A 27,806-nucleotide genomic window follows, 5' to 3' on the forward strand; every position below is an offset into this window, starting at 1 on the left:
CACGGTGTTCACAGGGGTGCTGAACGCTCCAAGAGCAGACCCAGGAGGTGCTGAAGCCAAGGAGGATGGCCGTAGTGATAATGTGCCCTGAGGGGTTGTCACACTGCAAGAAGAGTCCTATCTTTACTTAATTCAGAGGGGTTCCAGGGCCTCGAGCCTGTGCTCTCTGTGACTGCTGTATAAACAGAATAGATGATAATCCCTTCCCTCAAAGAACATACAATTTTAAAGACAAGCCCTAAAGGATGGGGGAGACAAATAACTGGGCCGGTGTGGGGTAAGGGAGACAGGTAATAACTATAACAGGATGGTACTCAAATCTGAGGTGGGTAGCAGTGGTGGTCACAGCTCTCCAGCTCCGTGGCCATGATCAGGTTTCAGTTTATTTTATACATTATGGAAGAGGCAAGTTTTGAGGAGGGACCTGGAGGACAAGGTGGTGGGCTTCAGGATTCTGACTAGGAATTTTTCCCTATTTGTAAGGGGCAGCCTGGGAATAAGTATGAGAGTACTTGTTGGAGAAGTAGAGAATTCTCTAGCCATGATTCATGTGCTTTTTACATGTCCAAATAGTGACAGATAATTGCCATATACCTGTCTGAGTCAGCACAGTTTGCTGAAAAAGGATAAGCTAATAGGTCTGGATAAAATAAGAAATTATGCAAACTTCCCTCAGTCCAAAACTTTGAAGGGTCTGAAATGAGTTAGACAGTCACAGAATTTCATGTACCTTTGCATGTATGCACCAGTCTTTTAAGTGCCTGCAAAAGGCCTTCTTGGAGTGCCCCTGTGAGGTTCCATTTCACAAGAAATGAACATGCCTGGGGGAGCTCCTATGGGAGCGTGTGTATTCCCTATAGAGCAGGGTGACAGTTTTCAGTCAAACTGTTTATTCACACAAAACTGCAGTTTGGGGTCAGCTGAAACTTTCCAATAATTTGGCAGGAAAAAAAAAATCTTTTGTTAAAATAAAGAAAAAGTCTAAGTGCTTTGACATTTTTGCGGTTTGTTTCCAAATATAGTTAGATTTATTTTTAAAGGAGTGTAAAAACATCCAAAACTAAACAAAATGAAAAGCTGAAAAGTTGTTCCAGATCAAACAAAGTTTCACTTGACCCAGGATGAATTTTCCCCCCTTTTGTTTAAAGAAAAAAACAAAACAAAATTCATTTTGAGTTGACCTGAAATGATCCCATGCCCACTGATTTTTCAGTTTTGCCACCAAAAGAAAAAAAATTAATTATTCACTCATCTTCTAATCATGTGTGACATTGGGAAAGTCAGTTTGACCTTGTCTACACTACAGGTTACTTCGGTAAATGTTACATTGCTCATTCTATACCTCTTCTGTTAAGACGGAGAAGACTTTAGTCTAAGGACTACCAATACACTCACTTTCACTACGACTAAACCAATTGTTAAGAAAAATTCCAGAGAGAGCTCTGAGAATGAGATGGATGTTTATAAGAATTTTAAAATACTTTTACTGACTAGAACTCAGCAGTACTAGAATAGGTATGCATTATGCTCTGTGTGCACATTTTATAGCTTTACAGAATATGATACTGAAGTAAAAATGTATATTTTCACTTTGTTCTAGTTTAGGGCATTAATAAGTCATGTTCCTTTTTGGTAGAGTACTATATGGATTTCATTTTTTTTTAAAGGAAGCAGGCAGAATATGCCATAAAGCAGGGAAAAAAACATAGGTTTACTTATCAGTTGACGCACTCTACCACGAGAGCAAGCATTTTGTATTCCAGAACAACCTGGAGCAGTACCCAATACAAAAAAGAGGAAGTGAGAGTCACTAGAAGACGAATTTTAAACACCACCCTGTTATGAGCTGATGTGAACACCGGCAGTGCACAAGTTTTATTGGTCCTCTGCACCCCAGGAACTATTAACTATTTACCTATATACAGACATCTCACTTGTAGAGCACTCCTGTAAGCGTTCTCTTCCTATAAATTAAACTGAATATTTTCAGTAAACTATATAGGCTTTGAAATGACTTGGTGACTTCATAGCTCTTTCACTTTGTATAGTTTCACTCTGAGTCCTATCCTCCTTCTGCCACCTGCCCTCAGGCGATTTGTGATGCTAGATTGTCTGGCACCACTTTTCCCAATTCGAGGGTTGCCAGTGGGAGAACTCTCCACACAATCATGGCCAGTTTCCCCTGCATCCACATCAATCTGATTTACAGAGCACTCCTACAACAGTAATCAATAAAGGAATCAATCTTTAAAATAAAATTAGAGCAGAGGTCAGCACCATCTTAATAAAACAAGGCTCTGTCTGCAAGTTAACATGTATTAGGTTATGTGTCAAATATGTGTTCAGTATTTGAGGGCCAAATTGTGGCATTTAGCCACTCTTTGAATGGAGGACAGAGCAAAGTTTCCCTGAGTAGCTTGTTGAAGTAACTCTAGTATGTGGTACATCTCAGTATACGATTATGGAGGCCTGGCTCTTGGAGACGATACATCGGGTATTGTCCCAGAGCCTTAGAATTCCACCTGTCCTGCAGAGAACTTCCAGTTCATTAGGGTAAATGTCACCAAGTGCCTGTGGGAAAAAAAAAATCCTTCCTTCAAGAGAGCTGGAGTTCTAACTGTCCGGCACTCTTTTGGGTGTTAGGTGGGGTCACAATTCTAGTTGGTATTGACTTGATACAGAGATATCTCCTTAACTACAGTAAGATAAAATAAACTGCAAAATTATCCTCAGACCTTAAAAGGCTGATCCTTCTGTCACTGTTGCATTACCTGTAGGCCTCCCGGTACCCTATCCCTTCAGTGAGCTACCACACGAAATACAATAGCCAGCCCTTCCTCACACTGATGGGGAAAAATCAAACTATTTCCACCCACATGAAATACTTTGTTTTACAATAGCCACTGAATTAAGCCACCTGCCTGCCTGCCTACTGGACACTGAAATACAGCCTGGCAATGATGACTAATTGCTTGTATATCAGATGATGCGTAATCTGGGCATCAGAGAAGACATCTGTCTCTTATCAGAGATGACAGTCGTGAAGTTGAAAGAGGGGGCAAGGAGAGATTAAGCTGCACAAGATGGGGTTCTTCAGTAACGCCTTACTGAAAAGTCCTGCAGAAATACTAACCTTTCTACTGGATTTTTTAGTACCAATCGTATAGAATACAGGAGAGAATTTATCCCCCTTTTACAATCCTATTGGAAGGCCCAGAGAAGGCCTATAGAAATTATAATGTTCTCTTAAAATCTATCAAAACATTTCTATAAAGCCCTCTTGGTTTAATCTCTATTAGATTGTGGGACTTTTCCATAAGGACAAACCCACCGATTTTCAGTAACCTTAGTACAGGGGCTTTCATTGCATTTTTCTCAGACATACCCCCTGACCCTCACAAGAGAGAGACATCCAGCTTGCAATCAGGCTGGCTATTAATTAGTGCCTAGCCCTTGTGCCTTACATTGAGCCTCAGAGGGCTCACACAGTGCACAGGGATAGTTAGAATGACTGATCCCAAGAATAAAGTAGGTTTTTGTCTGTGGAGGGGGTGGAATATACCAAAGAGTACTATCTTTGTTCCATTGCCCATCCCCTTCTCCTGCCCCCAGTTTTTGTGGAGGACATAAAAGTAGCTATGTAAAGTAAGTAACCATCTTTGAAACCACCTTTCCCTTCCACATGGCAGTTTTGCTACTCTCTACACTGGGCATCAGAGGAGGGGTACACTCTGCAGTACTGACTAACTCATTATTGGTAATAATTAGTGAAGCAGTCAAGAGACTGCTACATTTTCAAAAGAACTGCATAGGTTTTACCCACTTAACTCCCATTGACTTTGAAGTGAACACCAAAAATAAATCCCGGTGTGGTGCTAATACAGGTTCGGCCCCAATCCAATGCCCAGGAAGTCAACGTCCTTCCTTGGCTTGACTAGGCACTGGAGTGTGCCCACAGTGCTCCTGAGCAGCTCACACAGCCTTAGATATTAGAACACGCTTTAGTTAGAATGGGAATGTTTCCAAGGGCACTGAGATTATCCCCTGCTCTTTCATTTTACACCTCCACCGACACCAGTCACCCACATTTAACATCTTATCCAAATAACAGCTCTTTTCAGTGCTGCCTCCCCACCCTGCAAAAAGGTTCCATTGATTAACCCACTTTATAACCCTTTTGTTTCTTAACGAAGGAGAGAATGATCATTAATTTCAAAAGACTTCTCAGTCATTAAATGCATTTTTTCTTCTTGGTCCTTCCCCAGTTGTAAAGTTGCTGCTAAAATTATTTTAATTTTTATAGCACAGAATTTCCCCTGTCTGATATGGTGCCTTTTCAGCAGAAAGAATATCCCACAATCATCACAGGTAAAAAAAAAATTCTAAAACTATAAAATAGTCAAATGATTCCTAAAAATATAATCTAATACTTATAATAATACAATAATGGGAACTTGAGGGTCTTTTAGTCTCTGTCTTTATTGTACGTATTATCTAGGTTGACAGGAAAATGGATTGTTTGTAAGGAAAGCTTATGGTAGGTTCTCCTTTAAGAGTGCATTACATTATATTTATGTTATACAGTGCAGCATGGATTGTTATTAAGAGGTGAGAAAACTTTGCAAGTAACCAATTACAGTCAAATAACATTTGTTCACTCTCTCCATGCACTTTTGCTGAGAAAAGCCATTTCTCAAATGGCAAAAGGTACAAGTTCTGGCATTGGTTTTCTGTGGAACAGCCATTCAAGTGAACTAAAGGTAGGGGAAATGTAACAGCCAGCAATATTCAAGCCTCCAAAAGAACGTGCACTAGGTGGACATAACTGACACACCAGTCGGCACTCAAGTGGTTAAAACACCAGTTGCCTCTGATTTAAATGTTTTCATGTTATTTGCAATTGAGAAATGCTCTCTCTTGTCATCACCAGGGAGTACTCTGCTCTTCTCATATTATGCAAAACAAAATCTCAGGCAGGAGAGAAAAAAACATCCATTATTAATTAGACATAAATTATTCCTAATCTACACACAATGCCTAATCCCTGTTTCACAGAAATGCAAATTGCGCTTCAGAAACAATATGTTAACAAGTCATTTGTCAGCAACAGACAGGAGCCCAAGCTCAACATAAAATATAGAACAAACACTTCAAGCTCATTCCGAAGAACACGCTGATTGAAGGTTACCCTGAGCAGCGAGGAAATACAAGATGGAATACTGTATGAGCAAAATATTTCACACAGTGAACTTGTTCACCGGTAAATGGGGAAACAAAACACAATCACCAAATATGCCTCCACCAACCACCATTTTTATGTTTTTTCATAAAATGGAAAAAAACTGACTAAATATTCTCCACTAGAATAGTGAAAACAGTCATTAAACCACTAAGGGGATGGGGGGGCCTGAACACTGTCCTGCTTCCTTCTCTTCTTGCTCACTGATCACTACAAGACATCACTGAAGCCAGGAGCTTAAGATTCAGATGCTTATCTGGATGATGGCGAAATCCAGAGTTATAAGGATTAAAAACAAACATTTTGGAATGGATCTAAACCCTTCTGCTTCAGGGCATAAACCTTCCACTAGCTAATATAGGCTGGGAAGAAACTTTTCCTGTGGTCAGGTTATTCTATAACTGCAGGATTTCTTGCATCTTTCTCTGAAGTATTGAATACTGCCTGCAGCGGGAAACATGGTACTGGACTAATTGAACCATTGATCTGATCCATTCTGGCAATTACGATGTTCCTGTGAAACATGGAATTCTCAAGAACAGATCATGCCAAACCAACCTAAGTCCTTCTTTGACAGGATTACTGACCTAGCGGATGGTGGGAAAGTAGTAGAAAGTAGTAGTAGTAGAAAGTATCTTGATTTTAGTAAGACTTTTGACATGATCCAACATGACATTCTGATAAGCAAACTAACTGTGATCTAGGAGATGTTACAATAAGGTGGGTGCAACACTGGTAGAAAGACCATACTCAAGATAGTTATCAAGGTTCACTGTCAAACTGAGAGGATGTATTTAGTGGGGTCCCGCATGGATTTATTACTATTTAATATTTTCATTAATGACTTGGATAATGGGGTGGAGAGCACGCTTATAAAATTTGTAGATGACACTAAGCAGGAAGGGGTTGCAAGCACTTTAGAGGATAGGATTAAAATTCAAAACAACCTAGATAAATTGGAGAATTGGTCTGAAATCAACAAGATGAAATTCAAGATAAGTGCAAAATACTACTCGTAGTAAGGAAGAACAAAATGCACAACTACAAAATTGGTTCTCTTACTATGTTTTTGACATGGGAGACACTGCTTGTCTGTGCAGGGAGCTGTGTAAGGTATAAGGTTCTGGAATATCTTTGCTCGCCTAACCATCGACAATGCTATTTATACCTATGCCGGGGGTATGCAGTGTATGTACTCCACGTGCCGCCGTAAGTGCCAACATGTCCTAAGACAAAGAGAGGGTGGGACTGATGGGAAAAGAAAAACCTAAAATGCTAAGTGTTGCTGCTGCTATAGCTCTCTAGGGGGTTTTCTACCTTTCTAAGCTTCTTCCTTGAAGTTGACCCTTGGGTACCACAAAAATACAGAGATAACCCAGGGCTGAATCTATGCTGACTTCTACTGCACAATTTGGGGTTCCAGGACCTCAGCACCAGAAATTTGACAGACACTGGACTGTAGAAACACAAGAGATCTGTAGCCCCTGCTCTCCACCAGGCTGGCTTGTAGCTACACAGCACGGCCACAGAACTGAGCAGCATTGGGCAGGGAAGCATTGTGGCCAAGACACCTGGGGAAAGTGTGGATCAGCACATCTGCCAGGCAGAGCTTCTCAATAAAGTCTTGCTTAAGTGAGAGCTTCGCCCCTAACGCCAGGCACATTACTTCCGCAAATGCACTAACTCCACTGGCCCCATCAGTACCAAGGTCAATCTTGACCCTGAATCTCTAGCATGGTAATATGATACATTGCTGCCATGTCCTAGTCTGGCAAGACCCTTCCTGTCAAATACTGGATAAAATTATTCACCGATATATTTGATGAATAATGTACTACTATTTGAAGAATAAAATATTCAGCAGATATTGTTTGACTAGCTTTAGAGTTTCTTGAACAACCCCCAAGTCACTCTTTATACAACATATTTGATGAACAGCATTATTCGTGGAATACATTTGGTGAATCATCTTCAACCAGCTCTTTTCTTTCCTTCTTACTAACATCCCCCATCCAGCCCCATGCAACCAAAAAAAATGCAATGATACACGTGACTGATTGGCTGAGAAAGTGAGAAATTTAACAGACCCCTAAGAAGAAAATATATTTTATATTTTCCCTCCTCTTGCACACTGACTGCTGCTCACATTCATTTCCAGCCGTTTAAATACTCCTAACATTTGTAATACGTTCACAACTAGACCTAAATTGATTGTGCAGTCCTACTATTTTTAACTCCTACTGAGTTTCAGTGAAGCTCAGCACTATCAGTATTGCTTGCTCATACACTACATGGGAGTACATGTAGGAAACCACATGGGTTCTCTTTGGTCCAAGCCGTATAACAGATAATTACTCTGTGCAACACTTTCTCAAGTAACTCTGACAGAGAGAAACAATGGGCCCAATTCTCTATTGCCCTGCATCTTGTGTCGTTATTTGCACTAGTGCAAAGTACTGTAAAACAATGTCCCCTTTGTACTCATGTAAATGACTACACAAGATGCATGGCAATGGAGACGCAGGCCCAACATGTTTTGGAATGGAATCACAGGTGCTGGAACAATTTGTATGGTGGGGGTGCTGAGAGCCAGTGAACCAAACTGTAAACCCTGTATATGATGGAAACTGCTTTAAACCAGGGGATGTGGAAGCACCCCCCAGCACCCCTAGTTTCAGTGCCTATGAATGGAACACTGGGTCTGACCAATCTACAACAAACATGGCTGCTTCACCCCAATAAAATTATAAGAGTTGCTCAGGATCTAATGTCACACTTATTTGCTTGAACCCTTTTTCCTCCTGTCCCTATCAACTTCCTTAGTTTTTAACCTTCATGTTCTATGTTTCTTACTTAGATTGTATCACCTCAGGCTGTAAATGTTTTGCAAAATTATGGTGCTATGTTTAGCAATACAAATGGTAATAATAACAAAATATGAACTCGAATGTCTTCATAATGAATTCATTTTAATGGGGGGAAGAGGAAATCATCTTTTTTTGAGGAACTAGGCACAGCAAGGGGGAGGCACTGAACAACTGGGGTTACTAAAACCACCACCACCACTTGATTATACTCTCCGTAAAACCTGGTAATGTGTGTCTCCTGGGCTAGTGAACTCCTTGGCACTTAAAGTCATATTTGTTTAGCCTACGACATCGCTATTAACTTGTAAAACAAAAGGACCCTCAAAATATCATTTAAATAACCATTTTCTGTGCAGATAAACACCACAGCCACATAACCTTGCGACACAGCATATGGTATTCATCATATATGCTGTCCTCCCTCCACAAAATGCATTCTTGGATCATATCCTAATTTGCAACAGTATTTTTTGCATGGCTTCTAAGAGCCGCCTGAGTTAGAAATATACAATGTCACCGCAATGACAATTGCCGTTCCACCACTGTCACCACTGAAAGTCAATCGAATTTCAATTTCTTTCAATGGGTAAAGCCAGGAGGAGCCAATTATCGTTGCTTTAACATTGTGCGGTTTTACCCTGGGCAACCCGAAAATGTTTCAGATCCTGCTTGCAACCTTCCTTCTTCCGGATAACACACAATTTCTCTCTGACTCCCAAAAGCAGTGTTTTATCAAGGGAGGGCTGTAGTACATACATTTCTCCAGGTTGGTCATGCTAACAAATAAGACAAATTCAAAATTTAATGCTGTTTACTAATGCTGTTTTGTTTTATAAATCATGTTACAAGGTATTGTACTATGTTCTCCTTGTCACAATGACTTACTCGTGGATGATGTCAATATATGATTCCTTTTATATTTGGGACCTCCCAATCTTGAAGAAATCTCAACTCTTTGCATGACCCTGAAAACTCTTACTCATGTGAAAAGCCCTTGCTCACTGACAAGTATAACTCCCATGAGAAGGATCCTGTCCTTCACTTGCATTTGCCAAAGCCACATGTTTTCTAAAAGAATATTTCATCTTTCCAATGATAAATTTGGCTTTCTGCAATACAGCGGATGCTGCTTTTCCAGTAGTTATCCAGGGCCTATGGGCTAAAAACCAGAGTCACCTAACAAGCTCTGAAAATCTTTTCCAACTGTGATACCCTCCATTAGCTAATGAGTCTCTGCTCTTTTAGGAGCTGGAAATATCTGGGTTCTAGGTCAGCTGAAAAAGTGTGTCATTCTCACAATGTGACAAAGTCAATTAGGAATTGGAGTGCTGGGATCTGAAAGTAAACTCATAACAAAATTGCTAAAATACAGAGAGGTTGCTTTAGATCATTTTGATTTAGGTCTACTATTTGTGAGAGACTAACAGTACAAGTCACAGCATTATAGATGGAGTAGGGACTGTAATACAATGGATTGCAAGATAGATTCTTGATTCTACAGCTCATATTATAAAGACTGTAAAGAAGCTAAGCTCTATCCAGGCAGAAAGGGAGCATGCTGTGTTATTTTGTCAGTAACAGCTCCAATTGCAGAAATATTCAGGAGCTTTTATAGGTCATTACTTCTTCTTATGGGATGACAGGATATGGTGAACCAGCACCCTTCCAAAATTCCTTAACCTTTTGTTTTCTTTTCCCACATAATTTTCTAAAAATTCCCCAATAGCTACCTACATGTATCAGCATTGGATTTTAAAGATGCATGTCCTTGCCTCAATACCCACTTTCTAGCCATAATCCAGCATTTGATGATGTCAATGGACGCCTTTCCATAGATGTCCATGGTTATTATATTGGGTCTTTTGTAATTTTGAGAGGCTCTATTAAATCTGATGCTGAGACAGCTTACATCTTATGTTTCTGAAAGTTCCTTTTAGGGAAAGCTGTAGGGAGATATTTTGAAAGCTCAAATGGCAGCTAGGTGCCTAAGTCACATTGGTTTTCATTAGAAGTTAAGGCATGCACAAAAGGTAGACTGAAAATAGTTGCAGACAGTGGCTTAGCAGGGCAAAATTAATTCTTGTGGTACTGGTTTCTGCAAGCACAATTTACACCTTGTCAAGGATGAGAGTTTATCAAGAAACTCCTTAAAGGTCAGTTAGTCTCCATGTCTCAGTTCCCCATCTGTAAAATGTGAATAATAAAATTTCCTCTCTCTTTGTCTTACCTGTTTAGAGTAAGCTCTTCCAGGACAGGGACTCTCTCTTACTATGTGTATGTACAGTGCCTATCTCTAGCAATGCACTGATCTCAGGTAATGCCTCAAGGAACTACCTGAATATAAATAATAGGCCAGTCCACATTTCTTCTTGCATTATTGGGATTTTAGTTTGCTAAATTCTGCAAACATTTCAGAAGAGCAGAATTTAGTTCTGGATTTGAATGTTTATACATGGCACCAAAAAGGAAAACCTTATTAGAGAAAGAAATTTTACCATTATACAGTCTGAAGTTGAGCTGCAGCAATCCTGGGTATTTACAATACAAGGGGGAGTTACAAAGGTTATGTCTGTAAAGGAAGCAAGCATGGCTGAACAGACAAAATCCTTCGTAAACCTCTGAGAATCTTTGCTACTTCTGTCAATCCAAGTGGAATACTGATCTTGACTGTGCCTTGCAGAGCACAGGATCAAGGAAGCACAGAGCTACAATTTCATGCAGGCAGAGCATTCTAAATTATATAGCTTTCTGTAGGATTACTAAGGCCTCTTCATACACTGAGAATTTGCCTTTATTTTAGCCAGTAGTAACCAGCCACTGATGCAGCTATGCCAGTGCCACCCTTTAGCACAGAAGAGGTAAAGCACTGTAAGCTGCAATTTGCATCAGTGCATCTAACCCCTGTCTTCAGAGAGTTAAGCATCACCAGTGTAAACAGAAACTTTGCCTTTTTAAATTAGGGTATTTGCACTAGTGCAGCTATGCTGGTGAGTGAAATCAGGGCAAATCCTCAGACTATCAAAAGGCCTAAGGGAGGTAAAATCATCTGACCTCAATAATAGCGAGCCCTCTCAAAAGTCTTTCCAATTATATAGCCTTTGGTGGCATACCTAAGGGAGTCCATACCCTCTGATCTCAGCAATAACAGCCACCTCCAGCATATGTTTTAGAACCATTGCCTCAGAAATGGCATACCACGCCATTATCCAATCTAGATCTTCTGATCTGAATGATCACAATCAAATCAAATAGGATAAAAGTGAAAGGGTTCTGCAAACCAGAATACGTATTTACATAAAAGACAAAGTTAATGGAATTAGGAGCCGACAATGCATGGAGCGTTACTCTGAAATTTTTCAGAGCATTTTATATTTTGAGTGGTAGGCAAGAGGGAAAAAGTTTTCGGGACAGGGTAGATAAAAGCAAGCTGTAGGCAACAAAGCTGTATAAAGTTGCTAGCTTGCCTCAAATTTGAGTTTGGGATTATTTCAATAATAAATGTATAGATGAGACTTCACACATACATGAAAACTCTGGTGGTTTTAATTTTGCCAAAATTCTCAAAATGGAAAAGAGGAATGGGACAGCGTCCACATTTTAGGCTGTGAATTTCGGCAACCTCCAAACCTCTGAATCCAGCATGTCATGCAGAATACGATAAATGAGCCACTAGAGAACTCAGCCTTCTTATTAAAGTTATGTTTATATGAGAGCGCACTGGAGGCTGCTTTAGCATAATGACTCCACTGAGAAACAGAGGCTCATAACTGCTGCCTCACAGAATGTGTTGTTGAGAAGTCTGAAAATAAGGAAGAAGCAGTTTCCACTGGGGCTTGTAATGTTCCTTCCCAGCCTCTACTTTGTAGGGATTCAGAACTCATGAACAATTTAAACAGCTCAGGGAAGCGTGGCAGCTCCAGTATGTGGGTTGTCAAGTTAATTTATGGGCGTGTATAATTGGGTGGTTGCTTTTACTCTGGAAAGATGAAACAGCTGAGCCAAGAAAGACGGGTATCTCACCATTTCCAATAGAGAGAGAGAGAGAAATTTTAGTTTTCGGAAGAGGGAGAGGAGCGTCTGAACAGCCACTGAGAATTCTGTACGATATAAGCTTCGATCATTGAATACTTTCTCTAGACACTAACTCACAGGGCCGTACTGGAGCTGCAGAAGCCTTGAACATGATGCTGAGGAGTGTAGAGGGGCATTGGGCCACTAGCAGTTCGCAGCAAAATTCTGCCTACAGAAAACAGACAGGCAGAATGCTTTGTGGGAAACATGGCATGAGAAAAACCTCCTTTGTGGAGGCTTAAGGTGTCTTTTCCTCAGCGCTAGCTCTGATCTGCAAGCCGACGTTGGATAGGGCAACACCCCAGTGAGGCAAGCTGTCTTTAAGAGAAGGGATGTTTAACATTGCTGCCGGTGCTATACATCCCCAGTGCTTGCAGGGAGCATCTTTATTAGGATTGTGGCAGCTCCTTTTCCAGAAGCACAAAGTAAAGGAGCAGGATCTGTTCCTCCTATAAATCCTTTAAGACAAACATTCTGGAAAAGCCAGAATTGGTCCCTTACAGTTGTCAGCTCTTGCATTACATAGAATGAGAAAATCATTCCAATTAAAAGATGATTCCAATAGGCCATGCTATCCAAAACATAAGGAGTATGTGTGGGGTATATTTTGTACGTTCACCTAATATTTTATGAACCCCAGCTGCCTCTATCTAAAGTGATACATTCATAACTTAACATTCTCTTTGACTTGGCGTACAAACATTCCAAACCAGAACAAATTTAACTGGCTACAACCAAAGCTAAGAAAAACTGGAAGTAAAAATCTCATAAGGGCCAGTGCAGAAACTCCTTCCTCTCAGAACACACACAATCAAAATCCCAAAGGACAGCCACTTCTCTCAGAATGGAAGCAGCCCTGCCTTACACTTACAAAACAGTTAGGTTTCCATATGCCTACACAGACAGAAATAAGTGAAAACACTTAACTTGGCTAATCAAAATTGGAATAAAGAATAAAGAATAAATGAATTCCTGAAATGCAATGAATTGCAATGGTGGTAGGTTTTGGGAGGGATGGGGGGCAGGTAATTCCTTATTAACTTAATAGCAATTCATTTAAATGTTGCAAAGACCATAAAGAGTCATATAAAAATGGGTTGGTACTTAATGAACATACTAATTTAAAGTGGAGCTGGTCGAAGGTTACAAATAGCACTGGCAAACATTCATTACATCCCAAACTTCTCTTGGACTGGCCCATGCCCATGTTCCCCTTTGCTATTCCTTTGAACGTTCATATGAATGGATGGCCCTTCACATGTGGGCAAGAGTATGTGTTAGCCTCCTATTTAAAAAGATTCAAACAATCAAGTAGCAGACTTAAGCCCTTGTGCTAGCCCTCTAATTTCACACACAGGGTATGTCTACAATGCTGGCTTTTCATGTGTGGAGCGGTGGGATTTTGCTTCTCTGTACTTCTGTAGAAAAAAAAAAACCTATTGGTTTTCTCATGTTTGAAAAAGCCAGTAAAGGTCGTAAGTAACCCTTTCAGAAGGCAACAGCTTAGGTTCAATGGATCACGCTCAGCTCAGCCATGTTAGCAAAATCAGCTGGCTTGACACTTGAATGCATTACACCAGTTTCTCATTTATAATAGCTATGGGTCAAATTGTGCATTTCCCCATTTTTTTTTAAATAGTAAATTCTATATCTGTACCGAGTATCTGATGTTTATCACTGTACTCCTTGGGCACCTCCCACAAGTGAAAAAACAAAAGGCCACCCCCCCCCCAATGCTCGCTGCCTCACTCTAAGCCTCCTCTTAGCAAGCTTAGGTATTCTGCATCAGATCCCCAGATGGGGTGAACTGATATCGTCGACTTTGACAATGACAAAGCCGGTGGAACCATGTTAGCCTGCACCACCTGAGGGTCTGGCACTACATATATTAAAGTATTCCACAGTAATGCTGCAAAACACTGTTGTACCAGAGCGAAACTGGAGCTGGTGGGGTGAGCTTTATTGAATACTGTAATATTTTTAACGGTTACTCAGGCAAAACACCCATAGATTTCAATGGGAGATTTGCCTGAAAAAAAGACCGAAAGACTTGGACCTAAGCAAAAGATTCCCGCAATTCCTATTCCCACTGGGAGCAGCAGTGGCTGTTTATGCCAGGCTCTGCTGTCATTTGAGCAGCATTAGAAGTCACACTATTAGAAGCCAAATGATGGCTGCACCTTGTCAGCTTTTAGGTGCAGCCTTTCAAGTTTAAATCTTTGTCCTGCACCATTAATTATGTATTGCATAGCTGAAGCCTGTATGCAGATCTCACAATCAGTTGGGTAATTGACTTCAAACCCTTTCCTCACACAATAAGTAAATTAGATAATATTGGAACCTTTAAATTAACAAAAGGTTAAACAACATTTTATGAGCTCCCTTGGTGATTTTCTGGCTGGCACCATGTTTCCAGTAATACATCATTATAACAATAGCACTCTGTTGTACTATAGCAATATTATTATGGGAGAGCTGTTGCTTTGAGGCACCTATTAAATAGGCTTCAAGGCCCCACGAGTCTCTACACAGTCAATAAATTGTACATTATCCAGGATTGCTTAGTAAGATCTACCTGGAGCCACATGAGCTTAAACAATGCTGGTGGCTTTTTGGATCCTTTTCCCAGTGACTCAAGCAAGCCAGAGGCATCGGAAGCAAGTCCTTGGCTTCTCAAGTCCTATCGGTATTTTCTGCCAATGCATATTAATATATTCAGCATGGATTAAATCCTCATCCCCTTTATTTTCCATTGTGGGAAAGCCACAGATGCATTTAAAGTAGAATATATATATATTTACAAAAAAATACCCGGACAATTATTCACAATCCCCAAAACAACCTAAGACGGTACAGTGCAATTCTGTTGCCATTGTGAAATATATTCAATATTGGAGACTGAAGCAGAGCCACCTGACACTGTATGGAAAGGATAACTACTTAAGGTGGTTTCTTTTCTTCACGGGTAAAATTCACCCCCTGTGCAGAAGGATAGCACTAGGCCTATACACCATCGAAATCCCACTTACAATGTTATTTAGAAGTCTTAAGTGGTGAATAGTCTCTGAACAGGAGCTAATTTCACCCTTTGAAGTAGAAAACACTGTGGGACACCACCAGATATTGCAGTGCTTAAAAGTTGGATAACTTCATTTTGGATGGGGGGAAAGATAATTCAGGAATTACAAACAGTGATAGGGATAGGACAGGATTTCCAGATCTCAGGCTTTATTGCTTTGCAAGTGTTCTGCAGCCAGTTCCTATTCCAGCAAAGAGTTGTGCTCTGGGTACCCTGTCCAGCTTCCCATAGTGACTGTCCAGATGAATTCATTTGCCATTAGCTTTCAGTTGGGGATTTCCTTGATTTTCTATAATAAAGTTTGCTTTTGTTTAGGATAATTGCAACAACTTGTGGAGAGTATTAAGTGTTAGGAGTGAGGTAATGATCTGAGCACAGGGTGAAAAACAGGCTCCCAGGAAGGAAGTTGGCAGAAGTCAGCATGAGCTCAAAGAGAGACAGCCAGGATGCCAGGCTGGATTAAGCCTCCTGTCTCTGAAATATTTAATCATTGGCATTTTGCTTTAACAACTTGAAGGGGGCTTTCTGTGACCTTGGCAAAACTGTACTTTCTGCTCTCAGCCAAAGGGCCAGACCTTCCACTGGTGGAAATCCACATAACTCAGTTGAAGTCAGTAGAGCTACACCAAGTTACACCACCAAAGATTCTGACCCATACAGATTAGATAGCTCATGAAATAACACTTTCAAATTAAGACCTGAGTAATATGCTAGTGGCCAAGAGAAGTCATAATAGACCATCAGACAGGTACTTTTAAAAAAGTACAGAATGCAGATGGTCAATAACAGACTATCAGGTAGCCTAAGGCAATTACCATAATACAAGTCATATCAGGGTGCATTTAATCAAGTTAATTTAGCTCTTTAAAAATGCCTGAACAAAGTAGTAATCATTTAATCTGAAAAATGTGGAGACTACATTTCTACCATTCTATGATTTTTCCAAAAATAAAATTAAAGCAGAATTTAAAAATAAAAAAGAATCGGGGGCTGGGGGTCACATCCTCAGCAGGATTTTGATGGATTTACATCAGCTGATGATGTGGTCTTATGTAGCTTGCTTTACAATGTGTCTCACACTATCTCTCTGCTCTTTTTCCACTTTATTTCTTTTTTCACACTCTGCTCCATTTTTCATTATTTTTCATTGCAGTTTCTTCTGATCTTCTCTTTATGCTGCTTACCCCACTTGTGCCCCCCACCCCCACCCCACTCCCTCAGTCTTGACTAGGTGAATCCCAACAACATTTATGTTTGAATCAAACTTGTTAAGCTAGGGTGTTAAATTAGGCCCCGTGAGATCCCTCACTTCGACAGTTTTCTACAGCAATGGTCCAACACACTTAGCTCACTACAGTGTTTTCACTGGGGATTTTTGTGGTATTCCCTCCTTTAAGAGTTCTATTCATACAAGGGATATTTTCAGGGTCATTTAGAATAAACTGACAGTATCAGTTGCAACTTTGTCTCTCCTGTTTTCCTGCTCAGTTAACGCTTGAACATGTGATGTATCAGGCTGCAGCACTATTCAGCTCAAGCCATTTTGATCAGATAAATTTTAAATCTCTTATTTTCCCCCCAGACTCACCATTGATCAAAGTGTGGGATGCATGGAGTCAGAGAAAGCGGTTTTGTAAAAGTATCTAGTAGACCCAGTGCATTAACTCGACCTGTGATGTATCACGTACAGAATGACACACATGCCACCGGTGTCACTGAATGTTAATGATCATATTCCCATCATTCTGTGCTGACATGAGTATTCACAAACTCAGCTGTGCCTCGAGCAAAAACTTGGCATATCAAGGTTCCCAAACCCACAGTCAGCAAAGCATGAATTGATGCGTCAGTTATTGCTAAACTGCCCTTCTGAAGATTATCCCACATTTGAAAAACTCTTTTTTTTGCCAGAGAGAAAAACGCCAGTGTACTTGCTGAATTACTCCTGTGTCATTGAAGGAACATGTAAGAGAGTTTATATGCAGTGATGTATTTCTTACCATACAGCTCTATCACAGAATAAGTGCTTATTTTTATTTCCTTTCTGCTCTTGCATTGAGATTTCATCATGAAGTTGTTATTTGTTGCATCGGATATAGTTAGTCCCCAGGAAAGAGACTTACCTCTTCCTACAACTCTCACATTACTCTTCTTCTACCCCAGCAGTGGGCAAACATTGTGGCCTGAGGGCCACATCTGGGAATAGAAGTTGTATGGTGGGCCATGAATGCTCACAAAATTGGGGTTGGGATGTGGGAGAGGGTGAGGACTCTGGCGTGGGGCCAGAAATGAGGAGTTCAGGGTGTGGGAGGGGGCTCCGAGCTGGGGTGGGGGGAATGAGGTCTCCAGCTGGGGGTGCAGGCTCTGGGGTGGGGGTAGGGATAAGGAGTTTGGGGTGTTGGAGGGTGCTCTGGGCTGGGACCTAGGGGGTTGGAGGGTGGGAGGGGGATCAGGACTGAGGCAGGGGCACAGGGGGAGGCTCAGGGGTGCAGGCTCCAGGCGGCGCTTACATCAAGCGGCTCCCAGAAGCTGAGGCATGTCCCTTCTCCGGCTCCTAGGCAGAGGTGCGGCCAAGTGGCTCTGCATGCTGCCCTGTCTGCAGGCACCATACCTGCAGCTCCCATTGGCTGTGGTTCCCAGCCAATGGGAGATGCAGGGGCAGAACTTGGGGAGGGGGCAACTTACAGAATGAAGCCGCCTGCCCGCCCCTACACGTAGGAGCTGGAAGGGGGCCATGCCGCTGCTTCCGGGAGCCGCGTTGAGCAGCCCCCAATGCTGCTTCTCAGCTGGAGTGCCAGAGTGGGGCAAGCCCAGACCCCTGTCCCCAGCGGGAGCTGGAGGGCCAGGTTAAAACAGCTGGTGGGCCGGATGTGGCCCGCAGGCCGTAGTGTGCCTACCCCTGTTCTATCCTCACAAGTAAACACAGCTCTGATCCCACCCACCCCCACACACACACATTTACTATATATTAATCTCAACACTTTTAAAGAATTATATGGATTAGCCACACAACCCCTATGGTCCCACTAAAGTGACTGGAGAAACCATTGTCTCCTTCCCCCAAGTAAACAAAAACGTGTTTTCCTCACCACAATGCAGAAGGCAGGCAACAGAACTCATCCAGCAAACTATGAAGTTCATTTACTGGTTATATTTACACTTGGTTCCTGAAACATATACTGAGTATATTATCAGGATAACACCAGGCTTAAACTGCACACTGTGAATTGCAGGGGACTATTTAGACCTGGTAGGGAAGCCTGGAGTCTCTTTCCCAGGACTTTAAAAAAAATATTCCTGCCTTTTGCACAAAATGTATCCAGAAAACCCCAACCCAACATAATAGTGCACGTCAAGAGGATTTTAATAAACACCAGGGATAAAAAACAGTGCTGGCACAGATGGGAATTACATTGACCCTCGCTTTAATAACTCTATGGCAGTATTTTCCCCAAGCGGGTCCCTCAGAGCTTTTCAAGCACAGCACGGCAGTGTAGATGAAGTGTTTTCCAAATGGTGATTACAGATTAGTGCACTCACTAAGTGTAAAATGCTTGTCCCATTGAAGTCAGTGCAATTTTTATGAAGGGCTTCTAGAGATTTTAGCCTTAACAGAGTAATCACCAGAGCAATGACAATTTGCACTGGCTGAGGATCTGCTATAACTGGGTTCAAAAAAGAATTTGATGAGTTCATGGAGGATAGGTCTATCAGTGGCAATCAGTGACACAGCCTCATGCTTCAGGTGCCCCTGAACCTCCAGCTTCCAAAACCTGGGACTGGATGACTCCCACTCCCACTTTTCCTCAGTTGTATCCTTGTGCTGGGAGCTGCAAGGAGCAATGTGGTATAAAGGTGGCAACATCCCTTGAAAGTTCACCTACCCAAAGGGAATCCTCAGATGGCCACTTGAGCTGGTTTTAAGTCTTTGGGCCACTGAAGTGGTGCAGAGCAGATTTAACAGGATTTGGTGCTATGCCTACATCCTAGTGCTAGAGTTAATCCACTGTCTAGCTGTTTCCATTCTGTCTATATGGATCGTTAACTGCACAATCAGACACAACCACTTCACAAAGAGTCTTATTGGCTAATGTACCAGCTGATCAGCTATAGTCTATACTATTTAATTTTATTTAATCACTGTTCAGTATTGGATGGGCTCATTATCATGGAATCTGTACCAACAGTAGATGAGAGAGTGCATTTGTAATTTGAAACCTTCATATCTTTGGGATACGGAAATAAAGGTTCCAGGGTAGGGCCAGATTCTGATGCCATGAGAGGGATGAGTGGGACATGCCATCACTCCTGCATTTTCACTTCTGGTGTTCCCGTCCTCCCCTTTCATCTAACTTTGTTGTATGTGGCCGAGCCTCTTTAGAAAATGGATATATGGTCTCTTTCTATATTTTAGTGTAGGGCTTGTTTGTTTTTTAAAGCAAACTAATGCAATTTGTCTAGGGAATGAATGTAAAATTATAATCTCTGAAAAAGGCTCTGGTTAAAAAATGAAAAATAAATAAAATCACCAGTTCAGACACTGAACGCCCTCTCCTTAGGATTTAAGTCTGTCTTACAGAGACAAAACTGAGAAAGGGTTAAATTTAATTGCAATAGGCCTAAATAATGGCATAGTACTAATTGGTGTTGATCAAATGGCCTACTTTTTTCACCATGGCTAATTAGCATGGAAATCAACATTAATGCTGACTTCATCCTTTTAAAATAACTTACCCCTGATTGTTAGGGCTAATTAGTATTAACCTTATTAGGGCAGGTACTAATTAGTAGAAGCCTAAAGATTTCTTACTCTTAGCTGGACCATTGTGTTACAGTCATGCAGAAGAACCTGACCATTTGAGGGCAAAACGGACAAATAAAGGTAAAGAGGAAATTTAAGATAAGGGTAAAGAGGGCAATTCCTTCCAAAAGCTAGGTGCTTTGCAATATGTTGGTTAAACACAATGAGATGCATTTTAATTAGATTCTACATTGAACAAAAACCATGGATCAGATCCCCCTGAATCATGGGGAAGTTTGGATTTGGTGCCAAACTTAATGGCTTAGGATCCTCATTATTTTAATATGTTGCACAAGTGAATTAGCAAATACTTGTATTTTGAACTAACAAACACTTGTATTGTATTCATCATAAATGTATAAATACAACAGAATAACAGATAATCCTCATATGGTCTGATCCAAAGCCCATTAAAGTAAGGCCCCGTAGCATACCTTCTGTGTCATGTCTGTGAAGGGGGCAGCGTAAGGAGCTGACAGCAGTCTGCACAAGGGCTATTCCTCCTCAGCTCATTGTGGTGCATTTTCAGCTCCTTTATGTTAGTGGAGCAGCATATAAGAGTCGGGCCAGGGGCAGAATCTCTTCCTTAATTATGAATATTGAATGGCTAATTTTTGCTAGGCACTTATATAAATACCTCAGATAAAATTGGAAAATTTGCTAAAATATGTTTCCAGTGACAGGGCAAACTATGGTTGTCCCTGTACATGTGTTTATGAAGGGCTGAGAAGTTAGAGGTTTTCCCTTATGCAGGAGACAGCCAGAAGATAACTGGTCAGCAGGGGAAGGGCTGGGAAGACAGACCCACCATTGCCAAACCCAGTGGATCTGCAGATTCATAAAACATCAATCCTCTCCAAGGCCCCAATCCTGCAAAGAGAGCTGTGCGGGTGGTCATTTGTATCCACCATGAGCACCCTTTGAAGTCAATGGTAAAGGGTAGTTTCTGAGATTGCAGCCTAACATAGTAGCATTCTTTAAACAGGCCAATAAAATATAGTTGATATAATTGATTTGGACTCCTTATAGATGCCTTGGGCAAAGTTTTCCCCCCAAGAGGCTAATGAGGAAACTACAGAGTGATGGGGTGAGAGGTGAAGTTCTATCAAGGATCAGAAACTGACTCCGACAGAAAACACAGCAGGAATAAAGGGTTAATTTTCAGCATAGCTGGCAGGGTGTCATGACGCTTTATTTAACATATTGAGCAATGGTCTGGAAAACAGGGAGCACAGTGAAGGGGCAATGTCTGTAGATGATGCAACATTCAAGACTAAGGGACATAAACAAGCTGGATGAATGGGCAGCAGAGTGGCAAATGAAATTCAATGTTGTTGTATGCAAGGCAATGCACATTGGAGGGACTAATTAGAACTTTTCGTACACATTGTTGGGTTCTAAATTAATAATCACTCAGTAAATAGACCTAGGCTGTCACTGCTTAGTTACTAATTCTGCTTTAGGGCCAAGTGTGTTACTGGCCCCTCAGCAGGCTGCAGGGGGTGGCTTGTAACTCCCCCACACACCCTGAGTTCCCATGCAGGACTATCAGTCTTAGTCCTTGCACTTCTAGAGAGTAAGGCCCGGGAGGATCTAGTGCTGATGGTATCACTAGACTGCACAAAAGAGGGGTGGGGCAGGGCTGTGGTCTCACCCTCTGTGACTGTGCCCCCCATAAGGCTTTGTGGAAACATGCTTATGAATATACATAAGATAACTGGAATATGTTCTATGTTACATGGCATTTCCATCAAAATCCCATGCTTGCCATCAAAACCAATCCTGCACAGGAAAGGGCACATGGGGCACCCTTTGAAAGGTGTTGCAGGGACCTCTGCAGCCTGTGCTCCCCAGCGTTCCCAGAGGAAATCGAGCTGACCCAGCCAGAATGCCTCCAGAGACTCCTGCCAATGCATGTGTAACACCGACAGTCTTCGGTGGGTGGGATTGAATCTGAAACCTCTGGAGCTAAATGCATAAGCCTCTACTGCATGAGCTAACAGCCATGTGGCCCTTAGCTAAGACTGTAGCAGACTCATTCATCTCTAAATGATCTCGGTGCCACTAGAGGAGACAGAACCACACCCAGGAGGTGTGTGGGTTACACATGGTTTGTCTGTACCTCCCAATCCAGACTATGATTTATCAGGCACAACAGAGCCCTCAGTGTACAATACATACAGTGCAGCGTACATAGTCTTCAATGCAAAATTGAGGCTGAAAAAAAAAAGACTGGAATTTTCTAAAACATAAAAAAGTTACCACTAATAAACAAACAAACACTTATTACAGAATGTTTTCCTGAAATCTCCCACGGTGCGCCATGTTGCGTTACAACACAACATGATGTCAGAAGGCATCGACTGTTTCTTTCTGAACTCTAGCGGTGGCTATTGATTTCAATAGCAACTCTTTGATATTAATTATGTCCATGAATGCAGGGAGTCAGCTGGTACCCTGCTACTCATCAGAAGCACGTGAATGCAAACAGTGGGATTCCATATACTTGGAGTAACCTCTTCTCGAAAAGTCACAGCTACATGTAAATCATTTGCATGGTGAAAAGATTCTGATGTTTCTCGTTCCCATTCATAGACATTTTGTGCAGATGCTCAACAGCATCCTGCAGCTGGCATTCTATTACAATGGGGAACTTTGATGCCACTTCAAATGCCTTTTCAGTTTTATTATAGTGTTTACTCTCCTTCTACTGACTGAAATCAATATTTGGATAGATGGCAGAGCAAATGTATGGTACTGTCATAAATATAAAGTTTCTGTATACAGAACTATAAAATCCCTCCTGGCCAGAGGCAAAATCCTTTCACCTGTAAAGGGTTAAGAAGCTAAGGTAACCTCGCTGGCACCTGACCAAAATGACCAATGAGGAGACAAGTTACTTTCAAAGCTGAGGGGGGGGAACAAAGGGTCTGTCTGTCTGTCTGATGCTTTTGCCGGGACCAGGTCAGGAATGCTCTTCAGAACTCCTGTTAAGTTAGTAAGCAATCTAGCTAGAAATGCGTTAGATTTCCTTTTGTTTAAATGGCCGGTAAATAAGCTGTGCTGAATGGAATGTATATTCCTGTTTTTGTGTCTTTTTGTAACTTAAGATTTAGCCTAGAGGGGTTCTCTAGGTTTTGAATCTGATTACCTTGTAAGGTATTTAACACCCTGATTTTACAGAGGTGATTCTTTTACTTTTTCTTTTATTAAAATTTTTCTTTTAAGATCCTGATTGCTTTTTCATTGTTCTTAAGATCCAAGGGTTTGGGTCTGTGTTCACCTATGCAAATTGGTGAGGATTTTTATCAAGCCTTCCCCAGGAAAGGGGGTGTAGGGCTTGGGGGGGATATTGGGGGGGGGGGGAGAAGACATCTCCAAGTGGGCTCTTTCCCTGTTCTTTGTTTAACACGCTTGGTGGTGGCAGCATAGGGTTCAAGAACAAGGCAAAGTTTGTACCTTGAGGAAGTTTTTAACCTAAGCTGGTAAGAATAAGTTTAGGGGGTCTTTCATGCAGGTCCCCACATCTGTACCCTAGAGTTCAGAGTGGGGAAGGAACCTTGACAGGTACCAAACCAAATCCTAAAAGAATCCAGGAGCTTCATGTGGGATCCTAATTTATATAAGAATATTTCCCATGGAGTCCTGCTCAATGAGATCAGGATTTGACTTTCATAAATGAAAGTCACTTTCCCCTGAAATGCTTACACGGGGCGGGCTATGTGGTGGGGTAATGCACTCTCTGGTGATGTGATTTCCAAAATACGCTATCACATTGCACACTAATTGGTCCATGTAGACCCTGCTGGTGCACACTGAAGGTTCCCTAGTGTGCTTTAATGTAGTACTATTTCAAACAGCACTACATAAAAGCGCACTGTCTATATGGATCAATTGTCTATATGGAATGGCTAGAGAAGAGGTGGGCAAACTACGGCCCGCGGGCCACATCCGGCCTGCGGGACTGTACTGCCTGGCCCTTGAGCTCCCGGCCGGGGAAGCTAGCCCCGGGGTCCCTCCTCCACTCTTTCAGGGCAGTGCGTCTGGCTCCAGCCGGGCAGCACGGCGGCCAGACGTGCTGCTCTGAGCGGCATAGTAAGAGGGGGGCCGTCAGGGGACAGGGAGCGGTTGGATGGGGTGGAGGTTGGGGGGGGTCAGGGGATGGGGAACAGAGGGCAGTGGATAGGGCAGAGGTTCTGGGGGGGGGCAGTCAGGGGACAGGGAGCAGGGGGGGAGTTACATAGGGGGGTCCCAGGGAGTAGTTGGGGTGGGAGGTCCTGGTAGGGGGCAGTGGCTAGGCTGTTTGGGGAGGCACAGCCTTCCCTACCCGGCCCTCCATACAGTTTTGCACGCTGATGTGGCCCTCGGGCCAAAAAGTTTGCCCACCCCTGGGCTAGAGTATCATTGCACTCCAGCGATTTCTGGGTACCAGTACAGCCTCTTGGAGGCTATTGCAAGTTAAATGTTTATCCTGAAGTTCTTAAACAATGCTCTACTTGTCTACACCAGGTGTCAAGGGGTGTTTTAAACAGTGTTAGTTAAAAAGGCATACATTAACATGTTTTAAAATACCACTCATCTTCCCAGTGTAGAAAAACCCACCCTCTCACAAGGCAGCAGCACCATGCAAGCCTATTTATTATTCGAATTGCAGCAAATGTATGTGCCATGGGAAAGCAAAATAGCTCCTGACCCAAAGAATGTATTATCTCAGTAGGTCTATGCAGCGTAATACAGAATGTGGAATGATATATGGCCACCACTGAAGAATAAATTGAATCAGTCCCAAATTACACCTATTGTTTTCAGTGGGTTGTTGGATCTATGGATTGAGGGTATGATACAACCCTAACTTTGGAAGTTACCAAAAATAGAGAAAGAAACCAGATTTTTAAAACATCAGATAGAATTACATTAGCTGAAATATATACAATAGATGCTTGTTTGCAACAATAACTTGTAAGAGCTGCTTACGAGCAACATTTCCCCTGGGAACACTGTGAATTGCCCACTCAATAACACAAACACAACTGCCTCATAAGGGCAATATGTGTGATGCTGTGATATCACACCCGGGGGCAGAGATGGGGGGGGCATATAAGGGCCCCCCTCCAAAAAAAACTGCACCTTTCCACTCACCTCCTACCACTGGCCCTTCAGCACAGCTCCAAGGCACACAGCCCCGTCCACTTGCCCTGCCTGACAGAACCTGTGTGGAGACCATATGGGGGGGGGGGAGTTTGGGGAGAGGCTCTAGAAGAGAGAGATTTTTCATGGGTGGCAGAAGCTGAGGTCAGGGGAGCAGCAAAGACACAGCTGGAAGCTTTCCTCCTCTTCCCTTCCTCAGCATTTGGCTTGCAGGTGAGCAGAGGGCTTTGCTATTTTGCAGTGGGGAGTATCGGGGACCTCCTGCCCATGCACTGAGCCATCCCCTCCATCTCAGTTGCTGGCAGCAGGGTGTGGATGTGCTGTTTTGTAGTAGGGGTATAGCACTGCTAGGAAAGCCCTTAATGAAAGAAAGCCCTCCTGCCACCCCAGCCCTGATCAGGGGGGAAAGGATTGGGGCTGGGTAAATAGCCAGTGTGCTTGCCCAGGAACCACCAGCACCTGCCAGCCTCATTAGCAGGAGCTAAAAGGCTGGGAGAAAGTGGAAGAGGGAGGGGCGGAGACCAGAAGGGGAAGGTCAGGCTCCGAGGGAAGAAGGAGCCTCCTAGTCTGTTGCTGGTCAGGCCGGTGTGAGGCCAAGCTGTGTAAATAGCCTGTAAATAGTGGGAAACAGACACAAAATAAAGAGCATGGGTGTTGCACCAGTTTGGAGTGTCCCTGAGTCTTTAATGAGCGGGGCCAAGTGCCTGAACCCTGTTACGGGCGGAGGGGTCAGGATACCTCCCTCCCCAGGGCACTGTCCTGTCCCCTCCCATGTCTGCTGTCCTTGCTAGGAGCCACGCCGCACCCCTCCATTGTAGGCTGTGCACTGTGCCCTCCCCATCCATCCCTCAATAGGGTGGAGCACGAAACCCAGCAGGAGCATCTTCAGCCTATCCCCAGCAGCTGCACTCATCCAGTCATTTTGCTGACTGGGGGCTCCTCTGCCACCCCACACACCCCCAACTCAGCTGCCCCACCTCTCTGAAACACTCTTAACTCTTCCTATGCCTTTGGTCAGACAACAGCAAAAGCTACTTAGGAGCAACATAGCAAAAGGGCAGTGATATGTTGCTACGACCGTCTACTGTATGAGAAAAAGAATATTAAAAGAATGAACTGCACTTATCTGGGATATATATCTGAAGAGTATAAAGGAAGGAGAAGGGTTGTTCATGGTGGTTCAAGGGATATAAACAAGAGTAATGGACTAGAATTGAAAAAAAGGAGAATTTTGGCTGAATATGAAGAAAAAAAAGTGTTGAGAGTGAGGTCAGTGAAATTGTGGAAGCTCTGTGGCTCAAGTCCTTTAAAATCAGACTAAGCAGAAGAAAATGAAATGACAGACTTTATATGAGCTTGTATCATCCAGGAGGGTGCTGGGCAGTACAAGACGTACATTTCTGGGGGAAAAGTCTGGCACTGGGATTTTGCTGGTGTTGCTCTGTAATGTAATTCATGGGTGGCTAGCTGGCTATAGCTCTCAGACAGTATAGCTGGGGGTGATTTACATGCTGGAGGCTGTGCGGGGGCAGACCCAGAGTAGTTGCTTTCACAAAGCAGTGTAAAATGCAGCCCAGGTTGAAGAGTCCATCAGTCCAGATTGTATGTTGGGAAATCTCACAAATACATACTCCAGTGAAATGGAGAAATTGCATTGCATTGAAGTTAACAGAGTTACACTGGTGTCAAACCAGTATAAGAGTGGAGAATCAAGCTATTCCCTAGTTATCACATAGAATTGTTGATGAATTTCCACCAAAATAACTTTTCTTGCCTTTTCCATCTTTTCCAGTGGAATCCATTGAGCTTTCTATTTCTGTTCAGCACCTTGATTTCACTATTAAGAATTCAAAAAGAGGAAGAACAAAGAGGTATTTTGAGTGGTATGAGTCAGCGGTTTCTTTTGCTCGTATCTGATTAGGATATTTTTAGTCCACATTAATTCTTTCATGTTGAAAGCAAGGAAGAGCCTTCATCCTCCTCTGTATTCTGCATAAGACAGCTTTACTACTAGCTACAAATTGTTAGTTTCAGGAAACAGGCTCTTCCATGAAATTCCAAGGCCTGAAGAGTTGGATAAGTGATAAACTTGAGCCATAAATGAACTATGTATGTAAAAAAGTGTCCAGAACCCAAGAAACTTCCTGTGATGGGGTCTATCAGGCCTTCTATGTCTCCTACTAGGGGCACCAGTGCCCTGACATTCTGCTGCTCAGAGAAAACCCACTCGGAATGGCTACCAACAAGATGTAATTCTCCAGAGGACTAGAAGCACCAGGAGCTACACTGACCAGCTGGGAACCAGAACACCAGTTTAAAAAGCTTGCCTGATTCTCTCAGGGGCAACGTGGGTTGAGACTTGAACAGAGGAGATGCTCCTCACTGCTAGCCCAGAACCGCAGGCCCAGTTCAGGGCCTTGCTTTCAAGTACTGCAAGTAAGTACTTGCCTTTGAGTTTCCTTTGTTTGAAGGTGAAGATAACTAAGGATAACAAAACTCAGAATTTGGCTAACAATTTAGAACTGATGCCAAGCTTATGGTATGGATCACCATGCTCTGAGAATCTGGCCATAACTTGTGGACTATGACAGGGAGATCCTC

This window comes from Natator depressus, chromosome 5 (genome assembly GCF_965152275.1).
Source record: "Natator depressus isolate rNatDep1 chromosome 5, rNatDep2.hap1, whole genome shotgun sequence".
In the NCBI taxonomy this organism is placed as follows: domain Eukaryota; kingdom Metazoa; phylum Chordata; order Testudines; family Cheloniidae; genus Natator; species Natator depressus.